The sequence below is a fragment of the Natrix helvetica genome, assembly GCF_964273705.1.
Source record: "Natrix helvetica genome assembly, chromosome: 11".
NCBI lineage: Eukaryota > Metazoa > Chordata > Lepidosauria > Squamata > Natricidae > Natrix > Natrix helvetica.
The window spans coordinates 2,260,996-2,284,092 of record NC_138562.1 but is presented as its reverse complement, the minus strand read 5'-3'; the positions used below and the strand labels follow the sequence as shown (position 1 = coordinate 2,284,092).

General features: G+C 42.4%; 1 protein-coding gene across 8 annotated transcripts in view; it reads left to right on the top strand.

Moving 5' to 3' along the window:
• The window catches only part of NEXMIF (neurite extension and migration factor), a 372,359-nt gene that overhangs the window by 167,234 nt on the left and 182,028 nt on the right, over positions 1-23,097 (top strand). Inside the window, exon 1 of one of the 8 annotated variants that reach the window (XM_081964321.1) lies at positions 2,781-2,874. The exons of 6 other annotated variants lie outside the window; for them this stretch is intronic. The gene's annotated coding sequence lies outside the window, so the exon portion shown is untranslated. Of the gene's footprint in view, positions 1-2,780; positions 2,875-23,097 lie in introns of those variants that run through there. One more of the 8 variants, XM_081964316.1, reaches the window with a different exon arrangement.

Genomic DNA, 23,097 nt, shown 5'->3' with positions numbered 1-23,097 from the left:
TCCATCCACCTTTTTTCAGCAGGTGGTTAGAAACAAAGCTCATGTTTAAGAATCTGGGCTTGCAAAAGGTGCTGGAGTAATACTGTTCTATGTTCTAGTCCAACCTGGAGAAGTAAAGTAATTCCAGTCCAGTCAGCCTCCTTCTCCACCTCCACCCCTTTGGAGACAGGAGAAAGAACTGCAGAATGGATCTGTTGCCTTCAGGAAGGGCATTTACACAGAAGTCCAGTGCCAGGTCACAAACAGACCAAGAACCGCTCTTGTTACACTGGGAACAGCCATCTTTCCTGGTTTACCAGCTGACTTTTGATCCACGGCTGTTGAGCGATAATAAAAAAGCAGGACTAATATTTTAAGTGGCACACAGGAGATGCAAATGAAGGGACAAAGATGATGCCACTGAGGATGTTGTCTTTGGTAGATGCTCAGGTTTGCTTTTGCTTTCTATCCAGAGTCTGGAAAGCAGGATTGTCCTCAAATAATTATCTTCTCTACTGGGATCAGCCAAAATGGGAAGGCTATGGGAACATGAGGGACATTGAGGCATTGCTGCTGCTACTGCTGCTGTTATCCATTCTGTCATGTCCGACTCTTGTCAGTTCTTTGGGCCAGGTCTCTCCATATCTTCTGATCTTGCACTACTTCTTTGAGTTGTTCTATGCTCTGGCTGATGTCAGTTTTGATGGTGTCCAGCCACCATGTTTTTTGCTAGCCTGGTTTCCTTTTACTGTTAACTCTTTCAAGCATAATTGCTTTCTCCATTGAATTCCTCCACATTGCATGGCCAAAGTAAGTGGAACATATTTGGGGATTTTTGCCTTCCAGTGACATGACTGGTGTTATACGTTCCAGTACTTGCTTGTTAGTCACCTTTGCTATCCGAGAAAAACACAGGAACCTTCTCCAGCACCACAACTCAAATGAGTTGACTATCTTCTGGTCTTGCTTGAGTCATTGCTAGGCATGGCCTTCAATGATAGGAGTAAAACCTCATCTTAACTCCCTTTGGCTCTGTGAACTATAATATGTGAAAGAGGCTTAAGCTCTTTAGACCATCAGTGCCCAGAATGAAGAACATCCAAACAAGTAGAAGTAAAACTCATATCGTACCTGACTGTTATTTATAAAGACTGATCAATGTATTCACAGTTCAGAACATCAGATGGCATCTAGCAGAAATCTGTTGTTAATTGTGGTTATTGGTAATTATGGAACTTATTTCTCTGATCAATGTATGTATTATTCAAGTCTGAAATTTGTTGCAATCAGACGTAGCTCAACAGGCAGTAGTCTGACCCTCGTCTTCCTCCAGACTATAACCCAGATTATATAGAGTATATCTGTTCAGATACAATTTCTAGCTTGAAAGATCATGTTTGAGAAGGGACCATTTTCTAAAAGAACTTCAGAATTGTTCAGGGGGGGAGCGGGGATGGCTGGAGATGGGATCCAACACCATAACATCAAGGTATTATGATACTAGTAGCAGTGGTAACCTGGTAGCATTCACAAGCACCCACCCCCACCCCAAAAGTTTCCAAAATGTCTAATGTAAATTTACAACAGTACCCTGTTGCTGTGATGGCTGCAAATACAAATGAGTTTATTTATGGCTATAAAATGAAGAGAACCAAAAGAAAACAGTGTGGTTTAGAGCAGGGGTATCCAACCATAGCAACTTTAAGACTTGTGGACTTCAACTCCCAGAATTCCTCAGCCAGCATGGTTTACAGTGTAAAAGAATTTGACAGGATATTTTCATTGTGACCAACCAAATAGTACATTTTGCAGGAATCCTTTTGGAAGAAACACAAGAGCTAAGAATTAGAGCAAAACGCTGAAGTTCTACAGGATAATGGGGTGTATGTTTGTGTGTGTGGATCTTTGATTTAAATCATGGTATAACAGTGATAGTTAAATTAATGATATTGCAGGGATGCTACACTGATAACAAAAAAAATGTATTGTCAAGGCCACAGTTTTCCCAATTGCAACATGAGCATGAAAGCTGGATTCCCAGAAAGACTAATAAAAAAAAATCCATGCCTTTGAATTGTTGGAAGTACCTTGGACAGCTACAGCAATGTTAGCTGAAGTAAAACTCTGGGAGTCAATTCACTAACAGAAGCTAAAGCTTAAATACCTTGGATGCCTAATGCAAAGGCAAGAGACCCTGGGGAGGGTCCTGATCATTGGGAAAGCAGAAGGCAGTTGAAGAACAGGCTGGGAGAAACCAAGGTGCAGAGATCCTATGATTGATGGTCAAGCAGAAGCCTTGAAAGATTTAAGAGAAGCAGCAACCGACCATCGAGCAAATAGTTATCCATAGTTCATAACAAATTGGAAGTAGCTAAACAATAGCCTTGGTATTTCCAAAGAAGCAATTTTGCAATTCTTTTGAAGTCTTTACATGGTGACTCAGATCTCAGTATATTCCCAAATGTCTAGATTCAGTGAGACAGGAATGCTAGTTTAGCCGGTTGGATTCCCCACCCCCAAATACCAAGAATTTACCTAGGTGGTAAATTATAAGGGGTGCTCAGTTCTAGACCTTATGTTTGCAGCTATCTTAGAAAATGTGAAGAATATTTTGGGAATAAATTGGAATATTTTTGACAAGAATGGCAGATAAGAAATACAGGAAAGAGCCCAAATTTAAATTGGAGTTGTCTTCAATGAACTGCAATAATTTTTCAGAATAAATAGTGTGCCTTTTTTTAAAAAAAAAAGATTAAAAGTAGGCTACATGTGCTAAAGTGCATAGATTGATTAGCCCTGTAGTTTCCAGTCAAACACTTGGCAGAATATTCAGCTGGTTCACTTTTTATTCTATAGTATTGGGCTTTGTTTATCTGTTACATTTTACTATAGGTGGTAAGTGGATTCCAGCTAAAACACTGTTGTTTCTTAACTTTTTAATAATGAGATGCATATTGTAGGAAGTTTTCTGAGGGATGAGCATTACACTTTTCAAAAGAACATTTGGTTAATGGACTGGAAGATATTAGAAAAGGATCAAAATATTTATTTGTAAAATGAATTCTGTTCTATCTACTGCAGTGCAGAATCTGGTGTTTTACTACCGTAGTGCTTAGGATTCAGAAGAAGACAGCTGCCAAGAGATTTAGTCATGGATAGCACAATATTTCATGCATGTGTCAACTCTCTTTTAAAATAATCTAAATTTATGGCTGTCTCCATCGATATGGTGATGTGGGAGCGGTACTACTTTGGTGACTATGTGGAGATCTCCTCCTCCTCCTCCTCCTCCTCCTCCTCCTCCTCCTCCTCCTCCTCCTCCTCCTCCTCCTCCTCCTCCTCCTCCTCCATCTCCACATCTCCCTCTCCTTCTCCACCACCTACTGCTTCTTCTTCATCTCTTCTTCCTCCTTCTCTAGCTTCATCTCTTTCCCCACTACAGTTTCCTTCTTCCCCTTTTCCTCCCCCGCTATCACCATTACCATCACCATCAAAAATACATGAAATATTTTTTGGTGGGGGAATGGATAGATTGGATCAATTTTAGTGCATTGTATTATGTTATGTTTTCCCCCCTTAAAAGGTTGTTTAATGTTCCTGTGTTAAATGTACACAAGCTAATCCATGTGTCCTCGGTGGCTTCCACCTTTCTTCTGAGGGGCTTGTAGGCTGGAAATAGCAGAGATGCAGACCTAGTGCCCCTTTGTAAATAAGTTTGCATGGATGGAAGGGAGGAAGTTTTGCTTCCCATCTGTCTCTCTTCTTCCACGCCAAAAAAATCACCTCACCCGGGTTCTAATGCTGCCGTGAAAGAGGGATGTGACAGGCCAGACTTGCAGGGAATATGTAGGATATGGGCAAAAGAGCTTCATTGTTCCAATAAATACATCTTCCTTCTATGAAAAGGAATTTCCCCCCAACACAGCAGAGTTTTGATCTTGTATTCATGTAAGGAGACTTTTACCTTTTAAACAAGTCTGGCTGCAGATAATCACAAGTGTTTGTTTGGATCGAAGGAGATCCCGTACAACACAATTTTACTTTGCACACATATTGAAGGGTCTGTACTTGTACCGTTGTAAAAACACCAAATCCTCTACAGAAATGTTTACATTTGGAGTCCAAACGTATTGAGTGTTTTTAGGCAACAGGAAGAAAATAATTGGGAAAGAGTAAATTGCATTCCTGAACTGTAATTCTTCATTCTTGGGAATATATAAATGCGTGTTGGTATTCTTATTCCTGCCGGTGCAATTAAGAGAACTCTTGTTCCAATAGCTGCAGAAATGTAAGTCTTTAAGGTACTGAAAGGCCTGAATTTATTTACAGTAAAAATGCACCTAGCCTTGCATTTGAATTTAGCTTTCACACATCACAATAAACCATAGTTTGGTAAAGTATACAGGTAGTCCTCAACTTACAACAGTTCATTTAGTGACCATGCAACAGTGCTGGAGAAGGGACCTATGACTCTTTATTCCACACTTACAACATTTCAGCATCCCTCCAGTCATGTGATTAAAATTCAGGTGCTTAGCAACTGATTCATATTTATGACGGTTTCAATGTCCTGGGGTCACGTGATCCCCTTTTGCAACCTTCTGACAAACAAAGTCTTTGGGGAAGCCAGATTCACTTAACAACTTTGTTACTAAATGAACAATTGCAATGATTCGCTTAACAGCTGTGGCAAGCAAAGTTGTAAAATGGGGCAAAACTCACTTAATAAATGTTTCACTTAGCAACAGAAGTTTTGGGCTCTATTGCGGTCGTACATCGAGGACTATCTGTATTTCATCAAATGAATCTCAACTGCCCAAATGTGTCCTACATCTCAAACCACAAGCCATGATTTGCATGTGAAGGCATACAGCCAAACAAATGAATGAGGTTCTGCGATTAAGTGTATGAAAGGTACAGTTCTTACTCTATATTATTAGGGAAGCATTTCCGGTCTTTGTTTCAGTAGCTTCACAAACTGCAAATTCAGAATTTAGAGGAAAAGAAAACCGAATGCAACCAGCCCCATTTGTAAACATGTTTTATTTATGCGATCATATTTGCCCATTAGCCATAACAAGGCTAAAATGTCAGCACAAAATAGTCTGCCAAGCGAGGCATGAATGGCTGAGTGGAGAGTTAATGTCACTTGGGCCTTTTCTTATCCCTTGGAGGCTCTGATGGTTTTTTTTTAAAAAAAAATCTGGATCTGGGTTAGTCTTTTGTCTAATCCCAATCTTGATTCTGTAGTCTGTGGACCAAGATCTGTAGCCTACACCCCAAATTCTCTGCTTTGAGGTTCTTTTAATAAAACACAGGCACTCCTCGACTTAACAGCTACAATTGAGAACATAATTTCCATTGTTAAGCCCCGCAGTTGTTAAGTGACTGTTGGTGACCAATTGGTGCCATGGTTGCTAAGTGAATCACTGCAGTTGTTAAGTGAATCACATAGTCTCATTAAGTGAATCCAGTTTCCCCCATTCCCCCTTCTTTGTTGGAAACCAGCTAAGAAGGTCATAGAAGGGTGATCACATGAAGCTGCAAACCCCCTACATACCTGCCAAGTGCCTGGATTTTGACCAGGTGTTGTGACAGTTCTAAGTGTGAGAAATGGCTACCGGTCACTTTTTTCAGTGCCGTTAAATGAATAGTTGTTAGTCGAGGACTACCTGAAAGTCACTAATTCCATTCTCCAAATTAGTTTTAATCTGCCCAAAGGTCCCTTTGAGAGGAGGCAGAAGACAATTCACCTTCTGACCTGTCTTGCTAACGTAGTCCGTGGTTTTAGGAGTGGGCCTACCCTACTTCCTCAACATTTCCAATGTGCCCCCAGGCCCCCATCTTGGCCCATCTTGCTCAATGTATTTATGTATTTTATTTATTAATCAAATTTATACAGCTGCCCATCTCCCCTCAAAGGGGCTCTGGGTGATGCACAAAAATAAATAGAATAGCCAATCAAAGCAGATAAAAATCTAAAATCTAAAAAATAAAATAAAAACCGAAGAGCCGCAATAATAAATAACATGACATACAGAAATACTAATCCTGGGTGAAGGGAGAATAAAAAAAGCCATTGGAAGAAGTCTCCAGTTCCTGCATCCCAGGCCTACCGGGATCCAGAAGAAGGGCCTTCTCTGGGGTGGCTCCCTCCCTTTGGAACATCTCTCTGGAGATTAGACTGGCTCCCACTTTGACACTCTTTCCAAAGGTCCTGAGGATCTGGTTTGTCAGCAGGCCTGGGGAACCCAGGGTGGGATGCTGCCCATCAACTGGGTCTTCTTTGACTTATTGCTGTTGCCAGCAGGGTGGGGGAGGATATTGTTTTATAGCCAATAGTCCTTAGACTTGTATACCACTTTACAGTCCTTTACAACCCTCTCTAAGCAGTTTACAGAGTCAGCCTCTTGCCCCCAAGAATCTGGGTCCTCATTTTACCCACCTGAGAAGGCTGAGTCAACCTTGAGCCGGTCAGGATCGAACTCCTGGCAGTGGGCAGAATTAGCCTGTAGTACTGCATTCTAACCACTGCTCCACCAGGGCTTTTATACCGTGTTTCTCCTAAAACACGACCCACCCCCAAAAGGAGGCCCAGCACTGTTTTGTGCGCATGTGTTAAAATTAAGCCCAAGCCCCCAAATGTGGCCCTATTTAAGCGCATGTGCGGCCGGTCTTTGAAAGAAGCGGCCTGTCGGCCAGGCAAAGTGAATGGGGGGAAATTAGGACACCCCTTGAAAAGAAGGCCTCGCCGCTTTTTCAGGGGTCAAAAGAAAATAAGAAGCTGTCATATTTTCCAAGAAACACGGATAGTTATATATTGGATTTTTATTTTTGTGTAAGCTGCCTAGAGTCACCAAGAGTGAGTTGGTGGCCATATAAAATTTTCTAAGTAAGTAAGCAGATGGATCAATCAATCAATCAATCATCACTGCAATCCTTTTTTTAATAGATTTGGGTTGTGGGTGATGTGTGAAAGCAGCCCAGACTCAGAGCATCCAAAAGAAGGGAGGTGACATCTATGCAGGCCCCAAGTCCAGGCTTCTCATTAAAATGAACCTCTGTGCAAAGTCCATTCTTTGGCCAAAGCCATGCCAGTTCTCACCCTCCTGTTCAAATTCCACCAGACCAGGCAGCCAGAAGCCTTTAGGACTGGACTGGTGCTGACGTCACAGCTTTGAGCGGGCAAACAAGCAGAGTAAAGTGGCCCTTTGTGCAAAATATGAAAATGTGCGGCTGGTCGCCAGATCCCCATCACTCCTCCTGGCTGGTTCCTGTGCGTTTCTTCCCCTCTCTCTGCAGCAGCTGGAGATGCATCTAGTTTTTTATGCACAGATGTCTGAGTAGCTTTTTTCCTTCTCCTTTTCTTTTTTAAATACACCTCCCCTTGTTGAATTTTTGAGCTTTGTGTTTTTTTGTTTTTAAAAGGCCCAGATGATCAGCATTTTAAAAATAAATATTTTTTGGCTTCCACCGCAAACTTTGAGAGCGCAGATTAGAATGTCAGTTTTGAAAATTCTGCTGCCCGAGAAAAAAGCAGCTGTCAAAATCCAGGCCAGAGGTTGATCTAAAGGCAGCCGTTCTGAGCCATCCAGTAGCGAGAGACTGCATGGCTTTGGCTCCAGCGTGTTGCACAGAAGCCAGAAAATGGCACAAAGAGAGAAGACACTTTGAAATGTGAATTGCTGCCATGAATGGAGCCAATAACTTTCTCAAGTCAAGAGGAAAAGGCAGGCAACTTCCTCGACTCGAACGAGAATAAATCTTGAGGTTGGGAGCAGTCTAAATCGGTGTATTCTATTGTACACCGGGAAAGAGGAAGCATGGCTCTTTTATGGGGCCCTGCAACTTTAAGTTGTGTCGACTTCATCTCCCAGAATTCCCCAGCCAGCAGAGCTGGGGGATGCATCTATGTGACAGAAGCAGGGTTTGGGTTTATTTAGGGCAGGGGTGTCCAAACTTGGGAACTTTAAGACTTGTGGACTTCAACTCCCAGAATTCCCCAGCCAGCCATGCTGGCTGGGGAATTCTAGGAGTTGAAGTCCACAAGTCTTAAAGTTCCCAAGTTTGGACACCCCTGATTTAGGGAAACTGAGGGGGGCTTTATAGCAGAGATAAGATTAATTTGTCATGGGTCCAGGTTACTTGAGGGACCCTCTCGCCCAGGGATGGGTTCCTGTAGGCATGACTGCCGGTTCGGCACACAAGAAACGTGTGTGTGTGTGGATTTGCACCTAAAAATGTCTGCGCATGCGCACAGCGTTAGAAAAGGGGAAAAAAATTAAATTTTTGCAATGAAGATTGTTCTGCGCATGTGCAGAACCGAAAGTCCAGATGGAGCCGCTGCTGATAGAACCGGTTCAGGGGCATGGCAGGTCGAGTTATTTCCTACTCGGCCGAACCGGTCCAAACCAGTAGGAACCCACCTCTGCTCTCGCCCCACAGGGTTTGGCCCATCTCACCTGTGCCGGCAGGAAAGGTGTCCTGTGGGCCCCCTTAGCCCTATTATTCCAGCTGTTGGGGTCCAGGAGGAGGGCCTTCTCTGCTGTGGCTCCTGCCCTCGGGAACATCCTGGCCCCCCGATGTGAGGTTGGCCCCAACCCTCCTCTCTTTTCTCAAGAGCTAAAGATGCGGCTTTATCAGTAGGTCAGCCTGGGGCCCCAGTGGGAGATCGGCCCAATGGAGGCGATTCAGTAATGACAGATTCCATTCTGCCCCCGCACTCTCCGCATATGTCTTTGGTTTTAATAGTAACTTTTTATGTTTTAGCTCCATGTGCAACTGTAAGCTGCCCAGAGATACCCTGTGGGAAGATGGGCGGCCAATACAAACAAACAAACAAACAACAAACTAGCAATAGCCCTTAGACCAGTGATGGGTTCTGGATCCCGTTGCAACTGGTATGGTTGCAATGGGGCCCGGCGTCATCCTCATGAATGTGCCAGCGATGCCGGTGTGAGCCTCCGCGACGCTCCAGCTGCTTGGCGGAGCGTCACACAGGCACTGTATGCACCGTGCCCGTGCGCAGAAGTGCTGAAGAATTTAAAGACAGGTAAGGACGACGGGCAGGCGGGTGGGGGCAGGTGGGGGCGGGTGGGCCCTCCAGAGCACCGTACCGAAATGGTAACCGGTGCTCTGGGCAGGAACCGATACACCTGTACCGGGGCGTACCGCTTGCAACCCACCATTGACTTAGACTTATATACTTCAGAAGGATGCAAGGTGGAGTCAACCTTGAGCCAGTCAGTATCGAACTGTAAACTGCTGGCAGTCAGCAGAATCAGGCTTCAGTGCTGCATTCTAAAGCCTGTGCCACCACGGCTCAGAAATTAGAAGACAACAAGGGCCTCCCTATTCCCCAGGACAATATGCAGCCCATCGTAAGATTGAAATCCTGCAGGCCAGCTTGTAAGACAGCTATTTGCGGTTTAACCCTGAGACCTCCGTGAGAGAGAGGAAGGTCCAAGCTAAGTGTGGCTTAGTGGAGAGTGTGAACAAGCGTGCACAAATGCAAAAGGGAGCTCAGGTCTGCTTCCCAAAGGAGCTGCATTTATGTCTTGCCATCCTTCTAGTCCCCTGTCTGGGAACGCTGGGAGTCCACTCATCTTCACGTTGCCAAGGCTGAAAAACAGGGCTCGGTCACATCGAACCAACAATTCTGAGAGCGCAGACGTCATTGGCGTTGGGGAAGAGCCACCCATTCAGGTAAAAAGGTGCCTCCAGCCAATTGGCCCAGCAGGGAGGCTCATCTCCATTTTGGAAACCTTGCCAGCAAGGCAGCTGCCATGATTGTGTCTTGTTCTCTGGGCTGGACCAAATGCCTGGAGAGCCTCCAATCGGTTACGGTGATTCTTCTGCCATCTATTGAGAGTCTTTTGGCTTCCATGGGCCCCTCAGGGAGACACCGTTGCAGCAGTAAGAACCCCTCTTTCCCAGCCACACCCAGGACCTGTGACAGGAGGAGGACAGCCTCAGGATTTAACATCCCACCCCCCCAGAGATACCCTGTAGCTGCTGATTGGTTGACTGGTTATGCCACCCGCAGTTGGTAAAGTCACCTATGGTTGTTGCCCACCCACCTTTTAGAGCAGGAGTGTCCAAACTTGGGAACTTTAAGACTTGTGGACTTCAACTCCCAGAATTCCCCTTGTGGAAAGAGGATTCACAGAACCATAAGTAGAGACATCTGGCAGGTGAAACAGCCACCTGTGATTGGACGGCTGGGCTCAAATCATCCCAAATTCTGGTTCAGTGTGAGATCCAGATCAGCCCAATATTTGTTTCATTTTAGATTTTAAAGATTATTCTGTTATTCTTATGCTCATTCTTATGCTCATTGTGCAGAAAGGCATCTGTTTCTAACATCTCCCAAGAAGTCAAGTGCTTTTGCCAACAACCAAAGCTCCCCAGTGTGGTTTTTTTCCATTGTTTAGTTTTCTCTCTTGTTTTCCATGGTGTTTCTCCTCCCTGCCCCCTTCTGCATATCTCTCAGTCATGGAACAATGAAATAAAAACCAGCGAAAGTCTCCTGGGTTTTCCTTTTGGCCATTTAATCTCTGTCAGAGAAATATCAGAGTTTTTCCAAGTTTAGAGACACTACAGATTTTGGAGGAGATGAAGCAATAGTATTTAGCACTTACATAGCAGCTTTCACTGTGAATTTCAAATGGCTTTACCGATGTGATTTTGCTGCTTCCCTCCCCAACAAAACAGCCATAACACCTTGTTGCAGGTGGAGAGAGGCAGAGAATTTAAAGGTTAAATGTTCGGTCCTTGTTGGGCTATTGAGGAATCGGTGATTGGCAACCCTTCCAGGACAGGACACATCACACCACCATGTACGCAACAAACCTAAATTCAGGCCTAGATAGCTGTAACACTTTGATAGCCCTGGCAAATGGTTGTATTCCCACCTGCCTAGCAAGTTCTTGGCAGCTGCACCTGTGAGATCTGTTCTGATCTTGGGAAGAATAACAGAATAACAGAGTTGGAAGGGACCTTAGAGGTTTCTGGTCCAACATGCCGCTCAAACCCTATGTCATTTCAGATTGGTTTTCCAATCTCTTTTTAAAAGCCTCCAGTGTTGGAGTATTCACAACTCCTGGAGGCCAGTCGTTCCACTGATTAATTGTTCTAATTGTCAGGAACTTTCTCCTTAGTTCTAGGTTGCTTCTCTCCTTGGTTAGCTTCTCTCCATTGCTTCTTGTCCTGCCTTAAGATGCTTTGGAGACCATGTTGATCTCCTTTGTTGCAGCCCCACAAATATTGGAGCCCTGCTATTGTTCCGTAGGGAGAACGAGGCAGACAGGGACTGAGGCAGGGCAGGTATGAAGCTAACACAACCTTTATTAACAGTAACAAACAGCTCATATATACGGCAAACCTCGAACCGGCAAACAGCAAGGCAAAGGACAGCTGACAGCTCGTTTATACTAGAGCTGTCAGACGCTTAGCCAATCAGGTAGCTGGAATCTCCCGCCAGCAGGCTGCTCACGTCTCAGCCAATCAGGAACTAGCAATGTAAGTCAATGGCAGGGAACTTCAATACTCAACAGCTATCATATCACCCTCAAGATCACGTGAAGTGTTAATACCACTTTATAAGGCCTTGGTAAGGCCACACTTGGAATACGGCATTCAGTTTTGGTCGCCACGATGTAGAAAAGATGTGGAGACTCTAGAAAGAGTGCAGAGAGGAGCAACAAAGGGGATTAGGGGACTGGAGGCTAAAACACATGAAGAACGGTTGCAGGAACTGGGTAGGTCTAGTTTAGTGAAAGGAAGGACTGTTTATGCAGCCTAGGACTGTGCTGGCTCATATTTATGTGATTGTTAGGATTCAGTTATAACTGTTAAACCAGGTACCAACAGTAGTACCTGCTGTATGCAAGCATGCCTGTTAAAGAGAGACATTTCCCTTTTATTAAAGGCAACCTTTCTCTGGTAATGTGAGGTTCAGCAAGATTGATGGTTGATCCCCTACTTGATTTTATGGGACGTGTAGCTGCTCTGTAGCTGTGTTTGGAGGGGGGGAGTGACAGGTTGTCCAACGTATCTGCAGACTGTTTGGTTTGAAGGCCACCTTGAACCTTTTTTTCTCAGCTCCTCAGGAGAAGTTACTTGTTCTAAGCCTCCGGCATTTGGGAGGAACCCTTCCTGGGTTCCCAACTGTTCTTCCAGAGTTCATAATCATAACGGACAGCACTGCCATGCATGACTTTTCCTTTTCCCAATTCTTCCTGTCCCATGGTTGCTTTCACATTGCCCTGGTTAACTGAATGATGGCTTGCTCACTTGCCAGACTGGCTCGACACAAGGGCTGGAGCAACTGTAATTGTGATGGATCCGTATTTCTCGCAGTGCAGAAAGGACAGATGAGAGGAACAGAAAGACAGCTTTCATGTCACCCAATCCTCCTCTCCAATAGGCTAGACCTACATAGGTCCCTTAATTGTTCATCATATGGTTTAATCTTCAAATCTCTTATCATCTTAGTTGCTGTTTTCTGCACTGTTTCCAAGGCTTCCGCATCTTTTTTGTATTGTGGTGACCAGAAGTGTTCCATGTGTGGCCTCACTGGTGTGGTTTTAAGTGGTACTGTCACTGCTTGTGATCTTGATGCTATCCCTCTGTTGATGCAACCTAGGATTGCATTGGCTTTTTTGGCAGCTGCAGCACACTGCTGGCTCATACTTAAGTGGTGGTGCACTAGGACACCTAGATATATCTCACAGTTTACTCTTGAGCCAGGTACTACCTATTCTATACCTGCCCATTTGTCTTTTCTTGACTAAGAGTCTGTCTTTCCAAGTGTCAGCAATTACCCCCAGCTTGGTGTCACTTGCAAAATTTGATGAGTTCACCTTTTATCCCTTCACCTTAATTATTTATGTATACGTTGAAGAGTACCCCACGACTCGTCAGTACCCCTCTGCATGCTTCCCTCCATGTAGATGTAGATCTATTGACTACACTATGAGTTAGTTGATCAGCGCAAATGCATCTGATGGTGATGTTGTCTACCCCACATATTTCTGTCTTGCCAATAACTAAATTGTGGTCTACTTTGTCAAATGCCTTACTGAAATCTAAATATACTATAGCCACAGAATTTCCCTGATCCACTAATTTAGTCACTTTATCAAAGAAGGCAGTATATTTTGTCTGGCATGAGCTTTCTATAACCAACTCATGTTGGTTTCTAGTAATTGCTTTGTCAACTTGTAGAGCGTTTCCCTGATTATTATCAAGTTGACATGGGAGGGAGAATTCCATACATACCTTCGACCAGAGTCGGATCTCAGATTTCTACAACAGGTGTGTCAGGAGCGAACTTTTCCAGCCTGCTGCAGCACCTCACTGGTGGATGTGATTTATGACACAGACTGAGGGGAGGGGAGACATAGGGGTAAAAGTCAGACACTATTAATCAGATTTGGCTCGGCAGAAGAACATGCCAAAATGTTGCTCCTAATAAATGACTGGATTTCTTTTGAACTTTGGCTTGAGGCTCGTAAATTAATTAGGGCATCTTTTGGAAACTTCACACGCTTTGCTCAGTTCTAGATGTTGGCAAATCCACTTCTTCATTATCTTTTCCAGGATTTTCCCAAGTATTGATGTCAGGCTGATTAGTTTATAGTTTCCTGGATCAATTTCTTTTTCCCTTTTGGAAGATTGGAAACACATTGGCTGTTTACCAGTCCTCTGGCAGTTCCTCCATGCTCCAGGATCTTTGAAAGATTCTGCGGTTCCAAGCTCACACCTGCCAGCTACTTCAGAATCCTGGGATACAATCCATCTGATCCTGGCAATGGTCCAGATTGTTCTCTACTCAGAGCACAAAAGATGTTTAGATGCTTAGGTGGCAGTTTTGCATCTCATAAATCTACCCACTTGGTACCTATTTTGATGAAATTGATTTAACTTCTAAATATCTGGCTTTGATTTTGCATCCTTCTTTTAACCCTTCCATTTGGGGGTGAATTGTAAGTAGGATCCTTTTTTCCTTTAACTAACACAAAGAAGCAACTGAAGAAATAGTGGCAGAAATATTTTGGCAGCCAGAAAATTCTTACCTTCAGTTGGACACAGAATATTCTTGTTTACTATTCTGTTTAACTACACAGAATTTAATGCAGAATAGTCGATGGGGCAAAACATAACTTTTCCTTGGTAGGCTATCATATTTCATTTGAAAGTAAGGAATGAAAGGATTTGTTTAGGGTGAAGAAGAAATAACAGGTCTCATTTTCAGTCTGATTAACAGGTAATAACGCTGCAGTCCATCGCTCCAGCTGGCTACAGACCTCACGTCTCATTCTTATATTTTTAATTGGCACACAAATTGGCTTGTCACCCTTGGCCATGTTATCCTCACACATTCCCCATTTATAGCATCCATACGTGGCTGTCACAAACCTTGGTTACATTTCTGTTTCGATTTGTCTTGTCGGAAGATCTCTTCTTCTCCTGGTGGTTGGTGGGGACTTTTTGAGTGGGAGGCTGAAGGAATAACGTAGGTGTGCAGAAGAAGCTGGAGAGGAGGCAGAAATTGGGAGCTGAGGAAGCAACCAAGATGTCGGAACCTCTTCACAAAGATGCTTCATTAGATTCCACACAGCAGCCATGAAGAAACAACCAGTCCGAGTTGACTCTCCCTTTTTTCTTCCTTTTCCTTTCAACTGCATCCATTATTATGTGCTTTTGGAGAAATTCTTCTCAAACTGCAGGCTGCACGTGTTGTTCAGAGCTTGTCCCCATCTACCCTCTCTGCTCAGTAAGTTGGGAAATGAGCAATTTCATTTTGAGCTAAAATGGTTGAGATCTATAATTTGAGCTTAAAAAAAAAGAAGTCAGGGATTGCTGCAAAATATCCTATGCTGTATTTTAACCCTGCCCCCCCTCTTATTTATTTTGCAGATTTTTGAATTTGAATTTTCAGCTTCTGTACATTTGGGGGGGGGGATATCTTTGTGTGGGGTGGTTCAACAGAAGAAGTGAATAAAATGCTTTGATATTTTTATATAAAGGAGATTTTTCCTTAGCTCTTACAGCTCTTTGCTCTATTTTTGCTTTCCAACGAGCAGAAGAGTAGAACGTCAGGTGTTCATTTCTTATGAATTCCCATTATATTCTACCCAGCATAAAGACTGGATGTTGGGTTCACATATTACTTTAAGCCATCATATGATGATTGTGATTTGGTTTACCTGTTGTGTAAACCTAGTACCTAGCAAACTATGGCTTATCGTTGCCTCTTCCATTTGGGCAAATTCATAGAATAATAGAGTTGGAAGGGACCTTGGAGGTCTTCTAGTCATACCATTCCAGACAAGTGGTTCTCCAGTCTCTTCTTAAAAGTCTCCAATAATGGAGCACCCACAACTTCTGAAGGCAAATTGTTCCAGTGGTTGATTGCTCTAACCATTAGGAAATTTCTTCTTAATTATAGGTTGCTTCTCTCCTTGGTTAGTTTCCATTCATTCTTTTTTGGCTTCCTTCCAAATTTAGAATTCTCTAGCCAGCATGACTGTTACTGAGAATTCTGGGACTTGAAGATTGAGAAATGGGTTTCTCCAGTATACAAAGTCGGACAGTTTAGGATGAATTCAGTAAATGGTTGAATAAATTCAATGCATGGTTATGCAGCTATGGCCTGGGCCAATCAGTATTGACTTGGTAGTCTATCAACCTCCAGAAGAAGTAATGTCGGAAGTTAATGACCCAGGAGATGCTTTTGTGGCAGGAACTTCGTGACTATGGTGCTCCTTTAATATGCAAGTCCCTCAGTGTTCAGGTGACAATTTAACCGATTTATTCCAGAAGACAAGAGTCTCCGAAGTTGGCAACTTTAAGAATTGTGGACTTCAACTCCCAGAATTCCTCAGCTAGCCACGTTGATTGGGGAATTCTGAGAGTTGAATCCGGGCCCTAAAGCAATGTTTCCCAACCTTAGATATTTTAAGATATGTGAACTTCATCCCAGAATAACCTAGCAAGCAATGTATTCTGGGAGTTGAAGTCCACAAAACATAAAATATCTAAGGTTGGAAACATTGTCCTAAGATTAGATCAAGTAACATCAGTTCCCATCAGTTTAGTTTATGTTTTCTTCTTAATTGGCAACTCTTTACACTACTTTCAGAAGTTTTCCTTCCTCACCTTTTTGCCCTCTTCTTGGAATCATCTGGGGCCATGCCTGGATACAATAATTTCATCTTCAATCATTGTGAAAAAATTAAATATTACTGCCTTGAGTAGAGACCCTTGAATGTGTTTTCTGGCATTTGGAAAACCGCCGTTCTCTTCTCCTATCTCTTATTCCAGTGCAACCAAGGTTCTGCCTGTATGTCATGGTTATCAGTGGTGACTTCACCTATCACACTGTTGTGATAGCCAAATTGTGATTGGTTTGGTTTGGTTGCGTGTGTAGTACAAAACCAGTCATCATGGTTTGTAAATTTACACAGTTTTGCATGTTGTTCCAATCCAGCTGACTGATTAATTTCCAAAAGACTTTGATAGCTAGGTAGCCAAGTAAATAAAGAATCATAGCTAAGCAGACTATAGATTTGTAAGACATAAACTCAGCTGATGTGAAAAGATATTTTATTTACCAACTGGACTTATATTCTTATCTTGCTGCACAGTGTAATAATGAACTTTGACGTCATAAAGGTAACAGCTGATTTATATTCTGCTTATGAAATAATAATTGCCATAATTATGCAGTTGGGAAAATTGTTTTGAAATGAACAAGTATTTATTTCAGTTGAATTGAAATAAATACTTGTTGAAGGAATAGGCCACTGGTTTCAGTGAATTTTTTAATTCCCTCTGTGGCCATATCCTATCTGGCTACCCACAATTTTTGACAATATCACCTCCGCTAATTCAAAATTCATATCCATCACTTTGAACGTAAATGATTTGAAATAAAACTGAAATGAAGGATTGTTTAGATGTTTGTATGGGAAGACAATGATATATGCCATAGAATTAAAATTAATGCTACAAATATTAGTATCTGAGAAAAATTGAAGAAAAGAAATAAAAATCTTGAAAAATAAGAAAGCTGCAAATACAAAAATTATAACTGGGAAAATGCTAAAATATGGATGTGATTTGTTTATGGACTGGTCGTGCAATTTATTAAAGCATGTGAAGAGTGCATTTGTGTCTGACAATGCGGTTATTGTTCCTGGATACAAAAGGAAAGTTAGGAAGAAGGAATAAAGAAACTAGCAGAGAATTAGTGCATTAAGTATGCCTCAGGAGAGGTCTGCAGAATTCTGATTGAAAAGATATGAAGTGTAACAGTGAACACAATTTGGAAAATGCAGAGTGGCTTTAAGCCAAGAAGGACTTGTCTCTTCAGTAGGCTATTGAGAAATGTATGAATGGGAAAAAGAAGGACTTGAAAATTTAAGAGACCATGTTGATAGCAACAGAGTTTGACAGAGAAAATGGACCAGACATTTTACATAAGCAGTGAGAATGAGAGGAAGCCAAAAAAATTGTGTAACTTGGAAACAAATTTTTATTACAGAGGGGCAAATGGAAAGAGAAAGTTTAAAGTAAAATTACTTTGTCAAAAGAAGCAGGAACATAAGGGTATGTTCATGCCCACTTGGCTTTACGGGAGTTGGCATGTCAAAGTTGGCATGTCAAGAGCAAGGGTTCTCAATCTTGGCCGCTTGAAAATGTATGGACTTCAACTCCCAGAATTCCCCAGTCAGCAAAGGGGACATAAAAGCAAGATGAATACAGTGAATGCGAGGCACTAAAATTGTGTGATAAAATCAAAAAGGGAAGCTACTAGGAATGAGTGTGCATTACTTGCGAGTGGTTTGGTTTTCTGGAGAGGATTAATGAGGTATGCCTTGGAAAACACATCTGTGACAGAAGAATTCATAGTGGACTTCAACTCCCAGAACTCCCCAGCAGCATGGCTGGCTGAGAAATTCTGAGAGTTGAAGTCCAGAGGTTGTACAGTGGCCAGGTTGGGAGGCCCATGTCAAACTTGATTTCATTGAGGGCCACATTGTGTTTTTTCCTCTGGGGGCCGGGGTAGGCGTGGCCAGGGTGGGTGTGGCCAGCTCAATGTCACTTATGTCGGGGGTACCTGTGGTGACCAAGTGCTAAGGCGGGACTTTCCTCAGACCCTTCCTCACTCTCATTATAATCTCCTTCCTTCCCTCCCTCCCTTCTCCCTTCTTTCCTTCCTTCCTTCCTTCCTCCCTCCCGCCCTCCCTCCCTCCCTTCTTTCCTCCCGCCCTCCTCCCTCCCTCCCTCCCTTCCTTCCTTCCTTCTCTCTCTTCTTTCTCCTTCCCTCTTCATTCTCCTTCCTTCTTTCTTTCCCATCATGCTGAATTTTATGATTTTAGACTGATTTTATCTGGCTTTTCCCCTTGGCTTTGCTTGTCAGAAGCTGGCTTGGAAGGTCACAAATGGCGATCACACGATGCCACAACCACCCTAAATAAATGCCAGTTGCCAAGCACTCCAGTTTTGTTCCTATGATTGTGGGGATGCTATGACGGTCGTAAGTGCGAGGATCAATCATTAGTCCCTTTTTTCATTGTAACTTTGAATGGCCGCTAAATGAATGGTTGTAAGTCAAGGACTAACTGTATATCTGTTTCCTTTTCTCTTAATCCTTTAGTTTCTTTTGCTTCCTTTTCCTTGCTTCTCTTCTTCTCAATAGCACAATGGCTCTGCATGTGTGTATGTTCATCTTTGGGTATATTTTTAATAATGCTTTGTATGGTGGTATGATCCCAACTGGTTATCCATGACTTAATCAATGTAAGAGCTGGCCAGTTCTTTCTCCAATCATGTTTGTTGTTTGTACAGGTGGTCCTCGACTTACAACCACTATTGAGTCCAACATTTCTATTCTTAAGTGAGACATTTGTTGAGTTTTGCCCCATTTTGCAACCCTTCTTGCCATGGTTGCTAAGTGAATCACCACAGTTGATAAGTTATTAACCTGGTTGTTAACTGAATCTGGCTTCCTCAGAAGGTTGCAAAAGGGGTCACATGACCTTGGGACACAGTGGCAGTCTTAAGTGTGAGTCAGTTGCCAAGCATCTGAATTTTGATCAGCTGACCCTGGGGATGCTACAAAGGTCATAACTGTGAAAAGGGGTCATCAGTCACTTTTTTCTGTGCCATTGTAACTTTGAATGGTCATTCAATGAATTGTTGTCAGTCAAGGACTACCTGCACAGGGCTGCATATTGTTCATTAACCGACATGTTAAAGTATCATTAAGTTGCAAAGAAGAGCTGGGCTGTTAATGACAGAAGCCACCAAATGTATGTGTGAAGTCACATTTAAGGTTTGCAGTTAAGGCCTCTCTTTCCTGTACCTTTAACAGGCGTGTTACAGGTATCATCATAGCTATTACATATCACATTCTCTTGCCATATGCAGTAACCATGTTTGGCAATGCAGTTTTTATTTTTAAAGATGTCATATTGTCCTAACTAGCCCAATCATGCTGATCGCATTGTTTGAATTATAGCCATTACATTACATTAATTCAACCATTTCGGATGAATCATGCCTTTTAATAAATGTGTACATTTAATTGTTAATTATTCTGCTTATGTGGCAGAAGGTTTGGTAAATGCATAATTTATTATTTTTAATGTCCATCTGTTGTAGAGTTGGAATGCCTCATTAAAAACTGACTAGGTTTAAAAAAAATCTTTTTAACCTTTTCTTTGTTTTGCTGCTGTACACCCTCTTCACTGCTACGTTTTTCATAAACATTTTATTTAGGAAAATAAATTGAACTGAAAACAGTAGGGTTACAGAATTATATTCCATTTAATGGAATACAGAATTAAAAAGTAGAAGTAAATCATAGTTTGATTGACTGAGTTCACGGAATGACTAAGGCTAAACTGGCATTCAAATGCTGTTTGTTTTTATATAGGAAGATTTTTATAGTGTCAGAAATCACTTGATTCCAAACAAAATCAATCCCTCAGTACATTCATCCCTTGAAAAACCGCTTATGGTTCCTACTTTGGGACATTTGGGTAGGAGGAGCATGTTGAGATATTGCTTCCTATTGTGGTCCCCTTGTGTGAAACAACAACTCATAAGAAGCCACATTGGTCGGATGGTCTTCAGAGAGAATTTTGGAGAATAAATTGGGTGACACCATCAGTCTTGTGATCGGTTTTTCCTGCATTCTTGATATAACTTAATGTGTTTTACCCTGGAGATTTTGAAGATGATGAAGATGATGATTGCACTTTGTATTTTGATATATTATGTTGTTATTCCAAGCCACCAGAGGTCAGGCAATATTTGGTAGTATACACACTTGACAAACATGTAAATGATAGGGGAAGTCAGGTTTTTTGAGTAGGGCTGCTGAAATTAAGTGAATTTATCACAATTAGTTGAACTCTCACTGAGTTCATTGGTCTTGAATTCTGGGGAAGGCTGAATTCAGTTGATGAGAAAAGCAGCAGCTTCCAGTCTGATCTCTGCTCAGTGCAGGAATTCAAATTAAAATTGTAGACAAAATTCTTTTGGAAACTATCCAGCATCTCCCTGGGTTGTGCTTCTTCTTCAGACTGCTCTTAAGAAATTAAGAGATTTCTTTTAAGAAATCTTTGTAAGGATTTCGGTCCCGTTAGTTTCTAATTCTGTGTCCTGTGTTCCAGCTGAGAAGAAGCAGGGCTTACCTTGGTCCCAAAGGTGCTTTTTCAAAAGGCAACTGGACTGTCTTTGTTTTTCTATGAAGATGTTTTGCTTCTCATTCAAGAAGCTCCTTCAGTTCTGACTGAATGATGAAAAATGAAAGGAATTTACATTCCTTGCAGTCATCTGATCGTTAGCACTCCTTCTGAGAGCGGTTGAGGTCACTTGGAGGTTTATCTGTTCCCTCGGTGTTTGATGAAAGAAGCCATCTACATTAAGATTGAACGGGGGGGGGGGCTATGACACCCCCTATCTCCTGTTTACAACACAGTCCTTTCATGGAACTTTCGTGGAAGTGCTGAAAGGAGTGTGTTGTAAACAGGAGATAGGGGGTGTCATAGCCCCCCCCTGTTCAATCTTAATGTAGATGGCTTCTTTCATCAAACACCGAGGGAACAGATAAACCTCCAAGTGACCTCAACCGCTCTCAGAAGGAGTGCTAACGATCAGATGACTTCAAGGGGAAAAAAGACCACTTGAAAAAGCACCTTTGGGACAATCATAATCTAGATGACCAAGAATCTCCATAGACAGGGTTTACCTTTCTTCTCTGCGACATCTCTTCAGGGATTTGAAGAAGACTCTCATGCCCTTTCTTAAAGGTTCCTAACACCTTTAGTCTTTCTTCGTACAACTTTGCTTCTCATGTCCTGGATGATTTGCTTTCATACAGGGGAGAGCATCAACACTTGGATTCACACATTATGTGAAGCTGTGGTTTGTGAAGCAGAGATGTTTGTCCAACACAATGCTAAGCTGTAGCAGGACGATGGATGGTGCTAATCCTAAAGGACGCCAGAAGATTTAATGTTATGGGTTATCAAACTCTCCATTTCTCCCCACATCATGAGCGTTTCCTACTTAATAAAATCACTGAAGGATTCAGTCCAGGTTGCTGTTTTTGATAGTGGCCAGTAAGACTCTCTGGGAAGTTGCGTTCGGTTAAGCCTCGAGCAGCAAATTTTGCTCTGAGTCTCCAAAGGTGCTTCTCCTCTTTGCATTCACTCGATGGTGGTCTCAGGTTTGCTATGTTTTCAGTACCAAAGTCACAGCTCCTCTGTGGTTCTGGGTTTTGCCGGCTTCTGAATCTTGGCCATCAGAGGTGGGATTCAGCAGGTTCTGACAGGTTCTAGAGAACCAGTAGCGTAACCTTCCTAAGAGCCTTTGGAGGGAGAAAAATGGCCCAACGTGCAAAACCAGAAGTCCATTCCCAAACGTCCACTTTGCACATTACGTTTCTTGCCCTCTGGGGGCTTCGGGGAACCCTGCGGAGGGCAATAAATGGCCAAAAATGAAGGGCAAAGTCAGCTGGCCATAGGTTTGCCATCACGGCCCTATTCCTTTCCAGACAAATGCCTGTCCAGTCTCTCCTTGAAAGCCTCCAGTGATGGAGCGTCCACCTACTTTTGAAGGCAAGTCGTTCAACATGTTTTGGACTTTGGAGACAAGCTACAGGCGGCCCTCAACTTACAACAGTTCATTTAGTCACCTTTTGAAGCTACAACAGTACTGAAAAAAGCGACTTGTGGCCATTTTTCACACTTATGACTATTGCAGCATTTCCATGGTCTGTGATCAAAATTTGGATGCTTGACAACTGACTTGCATTTATGACAGCTGCAGTGCCCCAGGGTCATGTGATCATCTTTTGCGACCTTCTGACAAGCAAAGTCAATGGGGAAGCCAGATTCACTTAGCAACTGTGTTATAAACTTAACAATTGCAGTGTTTCACTTAACAACTGTGGCAAGAAAGGTCATAAAATGGGGCAAAACATTTCTCACTTAGTCACAGAAATGTTGGGCTCAATTGTGGTCATATCTGTACCAGAACTGAAGATGAGATTGTGCAACATTCTGAAGACATTAAAATTATATGGAAAAAAAAGGAAAATGATTTTGTTAGGTAGCATGAATGGACAGGGAAGAGCAAAACGTGAGAGTAGGAAAAGAAATGATTGTGTCATTGGGTGACACATTTGCTCAGGGATGAATTTTGGATCATTTCAGAAATGGATCTTGGGGGAAATGAAAGACATGAGCAAAAGGGAAAGAAGTGAAAAATAAAGATTAAACCTTGGAGCAACAGCAGAAAGGAAAGCAACAAGCCCAGCCAAGTGCTGTGTTTATTTTATTTATTATATTTATAGATTCATTAAATTTATATAGCTGCCCACCACATACGTAGGTGACTCTAAATAGTGCACAGCATTAAAATAAAAACCAACTAAACAAAGCCATTAAAATACAATTGGAGACAGTTTAAAAACTATAAATAGGACATGAAAAATAGCTGATTCTCTTGGCAGAATGAATAGACAGGACATGTAAGGAAAAAGAATGGGGGAGCTGCTTGCAACCGGGTGAAAACAATTACGGCTCAGAGAGGTGC